The sequence below is a fragment of the Plectropomus leopardus genome, chromosome 22, assembly GCF_026936395.1.
Source record: "Plectropomus leopardus strain MGB_pleo_1.0 chromosome 22, ASM2693639v1, whole genome shotgun sequence".
Classification (NCBI taxonomy): domain Eukaryota; kingdom Metazoa; phylum Chordata; class Actinopteri; order Perciformes; family Serranidae; genus Plectropomus; species Plectropomus leopardus.
The window spans coordinates 11,177,795-11,184,196 of NC_142197.1; the positions used below are offsets into that span (position 1 = coordinate 11,177,795).

The 6,402-nt window shown below is 38.3% G+C and overlaps 1 protein-coding gene across 4 annotated transcripts in view; it reads right to left on the reverse strand.

Annotated features, from left to right (window-relative positions):
- col7a1l (collagen type VII alpha 1-like) overlaps positions 1–3,526 on the reverse strand; it is an 83,838-nt gene extending 80,312 nt beyond the window's left edge. For all 4 annotated transcript variants that reach the window (XM_088072527.1, XM_088072526.1, XM_088072525.1 and 1 more), the window contains exon 1: positions 3,300–3,526. The gene's annotated coding sequence lies outside the window, so the exon portion shown is untranslated. The remainder of the gene's footprint in view (positions 1–3,299) is intronic.
- Between the last annotated feature and the right edge of the window lie 2,876 nt (positions 3,527–6,402).

The following is a 6,402-nucleotide window of genomic DNA, read 5'->3' on the forward strand; positions in this document are numbered from 1 at the left end:
CTCTCGCAAAAACAAAAGTTACATTCCTTTTTCTTAGCTTTCTCTGGTGAAGTAGCATCAGTTTCACAAGTATTTGCATCTTTCTACTGCATAGACAGCCCAGTATTATAATACTTCTTTAAATGTGCACTGAGGATCACTTTAATGTAACAATAGCAGGAACTACAACAACATTCAGTTAAGTAAGGATAATCAGTGCCTAAGTAGAGTAAATCCAACACTTAAATCGTGCTGGCAAAGGAATCATGCAGCAGTAACGGATTATCCCTTTTGAAATGAATGCGCCTCCATCAGAGAGCAACACGTTCAACGCATTAACTGTGATCTAGGAAATGGTTTGTGCTGTTATGTTTTACATTAGCTTACTAAGTCACACATGTCTGCACTGAGGTGTGCATGTGGGCTGAAGTGTCTGTGCATGTATACACTATGTGGGCATGTGGTTTTTGCAAATTCATGAGCCTTACATCAAAGAGAGATCTGCCTTCAATCAGCTAATATGCATGAGATGAAAATATAACATTTCTTTTGGCTTTAAAGACTCGCATTCCATTCATCAAGAAATCTACCAATATATCACTTCCAGTGTTTCCTCCAGTGAGCATATTTGACCATAAATTATTATGATAAAGCCATAAAAAAATCAGATCACTGTGAAACAATCTGGGAAAATACCTCAGTGTTATTTGACCACCTGGTCTGACAAAGCCAGAATGGCTTAAAGCGTACTAGTTTACAACCTCTGATGGAAGTGAGAGCTGGCTGGGCTTAAACGCTAATGTAACACAGCCAAAAAATCTACACTCTCCCTCTCACATACCAATACTGATCTAAGATCTGTCTCTGCATGTATCTTCTTATTACTGAGGTGCAGAGAGGGCAACTGCGTCTTTTGATGAGTGACAGCGAGTGCAGAAGTACACAGTTACCGTCTTGTATCTATCCTACAGCGGGATTTTTAAATAGGTTTGCATGGGTGTTCAGCAAGCAGCAGGCAAGCGGCTTCAATTTGATGAGATGATTTCTTGAAAGCTTTTTCTTTTGATGTCATCACAGGCCAAAGGTGGCGGAAGTTTCCTGAGGCAAGATTTGAATCCTAATGTTCAGTAAAGTGTTTAAATACAGCAGAAAATGAAACAGCTTTGGTTTCAGCTTGACATGAATGTGTTTCCGAGTTCATCCAAATGATTCAGTGAAATTAAAACATGACCCTACAGAAAAAGCAGAAGCCTCATTTCCTAATTGGACTCCCTGAAAAATAAATATTTTACCTAGCTGGATGTGGTTTTGCAGGATGCAGTATAGGGCATGCTTGAGTGAGTGCTCTGAGCATCTCAGCCATACAGTCTAACTATGGTCTCAGGCAGCTAATGCTCTAATTGCATGTTCATACTTTACATAATAATAATGATAATAATATTAATAAAGTTTATTTATATAGCACTTATCATAGCCAACGTACCAAAGTTCTTTACACTTAAAATCACAAAAGACACACACAGGAAAAAATGTATAAAGCAGAAAATAGAACACAAAAGAAAATTTTAAAAACAATGGTTGAATTTAAAATCAAAACAGAGCAGTGCAAGACACAGAGCATCATGTTAAAGTCTCTTCAGCTTGTGTTAACCACGGCCGTTATTTTAGACATCTAACAAAAAACCCATTCAAAAAACTCATTGACTTTGAGACAAGGAAACCAGAGGTGCTAAAATATTAATTCATTTCTGAGTTTTAGGACTCATTACTGGGGTTCTTTATAGAGTTGACCATGTTCACCATCTTAGTTTAGCCTGTTAGCATGCTAATATCGCCAATTAGCACTAAACAGAGAGAATAGAGGAAGACTGGAGTTACTTTGGTAGGCACTTGGTCATAAACCAAATCATTTGTCAAATATTTGCCAAGTCATGGGGGGTCACCAATAAAATTGCAATTCATCCACTGGAGACCATGAATGCCTGTGCTGTTCAGATGTTTAAATGTGGACCAAAGTAATGGACTTGCCAACTGACAGTAAGACATTGCCATTTATAAAGTCATGCTGCAAATCCCAGCTCATTCAAACAATACGTCAAGACATTCCTGCCATGTCTGTGATCATAAACCCGAGTCAGATACTCAGACACCATGCTCGCATTGGTCCTACATCAAAAACATGTTCATCCATCACTCACACCACGCTGGAATCACAAGCACTTTGCCCTGCCTTGTTGAGGAGAAACTTTGTTTATTGTGTCCGAGACCTTTAGTTTATCACTGCCCCGAGAGGATTAAATAATGTTACAAAATGAAGTTTACTGTCTCCGTCCCTGATACTCCCTCTCTCTGTTCCCTATCTTCTTTTCTCACACACAACCACACACACTTGCTCACACATCACATGCCCTGCAAGTCTAACTGCACGTCAGCTATTTCTACATAATGGCATTTTCCACCTCACCACTTCACAGGATGGATTATCCCCGTAGGTGGGAAACTGGTAACAGTGAAAACACACACGCACACAGACACAGACACAGACACAGACACAGACACAGACACACACACACACACACACACACACACACACAGCTCAGAACTGCAATGTATGATGTCTTTGGTGCAGTGAAATTCAGATCTACAGCTAAAACACCCACAAACAAATAAAAGCACACACACACAGCACACTGTCTTAACGTCACTTTGCATTTGCAGTCAGTGAACACAGACAAGTCTATGCACGGGAGGCAAAAATCCACAATTCATTCTACATACTTCCGTCTCCTGACAAACAACCCGGTATGCTCTTATTATTCATGAATACACTGGAGCTGACATGACTGTAAAATGCATGATATCTTGTTTTTATGCTCCTATCCAGTTTGGATGTGTAAAATTGTGGCATTAACTCCTGCAGAGAAGCGGAGTGCACATGCAAAAACACAGACGTGTATTGATTCAGGACATCTGCACTGCATGAACATGGAGAGTGTTTGAAAGTGCATGTTCTTCGACTGAGTGGAATGGCACATTTGCAGCAATTACTGTACCTTATCACATTCAGGCAATTCAGATAACAAGAAAATGGACAAACAACAAGCACTAGTAATGCTGTTTAAGGAGAAATTGTACTATAAGGAGCAGCAGTAAAGGCTCAGTATCAAAAGTGCTGGCCTTAGTCCAGACACTAAGGCTTTAACAAGGGTATCTGAGCAGTTAAGAATTCAAAACTACTCTGTAAAGTGCCATATTAAAGTGCAGTTAAAGTAATGGGTTTTGACTATGGCCCTAAAATGGGCCCACACAATCTCACTTACCACCGCCGACAAGTGAATCATTATTATCTTCCCAATCCAGGTGACCTCTTGACGGTCGACAGGGGGAAAATATCCCCTAAAATACGCAAAAAGGTTTCATCCGAGTAAGGGAGGAGAAAAAAAAGAGGTCTGGAATTGATATTGTATTCCTGCAGAGGGTGTTATCAGAGATAATCGACTGAATGGTGCATGAGAATCGACGTGTGTATCTGTGTGTCTGAGTAAAAGAGGAGGTGGGCGTGTTTGAATGTGTGTAAAGAGTGGATGAATGACAGAGACTTTCTATAGGGCAGAAAAGTTTGGGAAGAGGGGTGGGGGTGAAGCTGCTGCAACCTGTTGGCTCAGAGAGAGAGAGAGAGAGACAGACAGAGAGAGAGAGAGAGAGAGAGGTGGGATCAAGTCATTCATTTGCATGTCACAAGTAAGTCTCAAGTGTTTGCACTCAAGTCCCGAGTCAAGTACCAAGTCCTTAACTTTTAGTTTTCAGTCCTAAACTATGCGCTCTTCCAAAAAAGTAATGTAATTTTAACAACAAAGTAATATCTTAATTTTACAAAAATGATGAATGCGTTTTAACATTTTTGTTTACTTGTTACAAGAAGTTTGTTAAAAAGCAAAAGTGTAATGTAGTGGAGTACAAGAGAAAGTTGACAAAAATAGATAATTTAAGTAAAGTAGCCTACAGATACTCTCAAGAATACTTAAGTACGGTAACAAAATAATAATACTTCATAACATTTCCTATATATAATATATATGCTACTTTTACTCTACTACATTTCCACTAAGCATCTCAGTTACTAACTACAAAATAAGACAGGAGGAAGGAAGGAGGGAGGAATGGGAGGTAAGAGAAACTAGATTTTGTTTTTTATGTCCATTAAGTTATGAAAAAGACCAGACCATTTTCTTTAAGCGTAATGTCCGCTCAGTTCTTAAGGTGGTGTACATGTTAAGAAAAAAAAGTTCACATTTCTAAGAATTATAGCTGCTTGCTGTTTAATTAGTAGCATTCACTTGTACTTTTACTTTTAAATACATAAGATTACTTCATTATTAAAGCATTAGTTAGTTATGTTAATATTAGCCTCGACATAACTTAATTAGTGCAACTTCAAATGTTAAAAAGAGTTCAAAAGAGAAGGACCAAGTCATTTTGCAAGTCACAAGTAAGTCTAAAGTCTTTGCACTCAAATCCCAAGTCCTAAACTTTACGTTTCAAGTCCTAGACGAGTCATAATGCGCTCTTCACAATATGTAATGCCAAAAATTAACAAAGTCAGAGGTTGTTGTGTCTCCATCTGTTATTTTTGACCCACACATTTTACATACTGCAATTTTTTTTTTGTTTACCACCACACAGTTTTTGCACATAAAAAAATTATCTTTGGTATAATTTTTTTCCAATTGGCATTCAGTGACGTAACATTACTTCTTCATAGTTCTCTCCTACAACTTGATTGGATGCTGTTAGATTGGTTCAAACTAAGATAATCATCTCTGGGTTACATTAGTTGTTTCAGAAAATAAAGGAAAATTAATTTATTCTTGACTGTTCTCAAATAACATACTTTTTAATCTTTGGGTTCGGTGGAATATATAGGTCAAAAGGCTCAAGTTAAGGTGAGGTCATGTGTCTTTGGTGGTTAAATCCAAATCGAGTTGCAAGTCTTTTTTTAATTTCATTAAGTCAAGTCTGAAGTCATCAAATGTGTGACTCAAGTCTGACTCTAGTCCAAGTTATGTAACTCGAATCTGCACCCCTGGGGGTTACTGATGAGTTTTGACACTGCTAGGAATGTATTGCTACTATTCTACAGTGCATGTATGTGCATGGTGCACAGAGGCATTGACACAGACAGCCAAGTTTTCACCTCAGGGTGACAAAATAAGTATTTAAGTAAAAAGATGTTAAAGACTTGGAGGTTAGGTCTGCTGTCACCCACAATCACACTGTAAGTTGAATCTTCCTTGAGTAAAATGTGAAAATCCACCAAAAACTGTCTTGGCTACACACATACTTGCAGACACAAGGCAACCCTGGAACGACCTCTGCAAATAGTGGTGGAAATAATATCCAGGATTTAACGCTTTACTGACCCAGTCTTTTACTGCTTGTTTTATTTGGCTGTTTCACAAGGCAATAAAATATCTTTTATAAAAAAAAAAAACAACTGGTGTTATTAAAACTGCAATTGCACACTACCTTTACAAAATATCCAATTTGTCCTAACAAGAGATCATTATAACATCAAATAGGCAACATACCAGCTGATAAAAGCTCCAAACACAGCTAAGGTCATGTTGGAGCATGAGTTCTTGTATTCCCCACATACCTCCGTAGCCGAGGTTTGTATACTCACACATAAACCAAACCAAAATAGCTTGTAGAGCAAATACCCTCTAAAAACAGAAAGGAGAGCAAAGATTGTAAATCTGTCATGTTTTACAAGCCACTCTCAGTTGGGTGTGTGTGTCTGTATGTTGAGGGCATTAGGTCACTTTTAATGGCGGACCCCAGGAATGTGGTGATGAGTTTAATAGGGTTTAGCCAGCTGTCAGTCTTGATGTGCTACAACATAACACACACACACATACACACACACACATACACACACACACACACATACACACACACACGCACACACATAAATTTGAGCTGAGGACAACACTTGGTTCTGGTAGAGATGCAGATTAACATATAAAGCATATGCAATGATGCTATTGTAATGTATACGACAGAGTATCCATTCCCGACTCTCACGGGGAAACTGACTGGCAGTAGCTGCTAATGTAGTCTCCATCTGCATTCATTTATATAGAGTAAATGCCGCAGTCCTAACAGATTACCAAACAAATGTAGCCAAAATGCAGAAAAACATGGAGATAATGACTCATCTGCTAGTTGCATCTGCCAAAAGACCAGAAACATACACACATTTCAACTGAAGTACATCTTAGAAATAAACCCAGTCACCAGAGTAAATGTTTGCATTATACATTTTTGCACACCATGAATATGTGACCTTAGTAGGGATATACTGAAACTAAATTAATTTATATTTTAACAAAGCTGTAGTGGTTAATGTGTGGTTATGGTCAA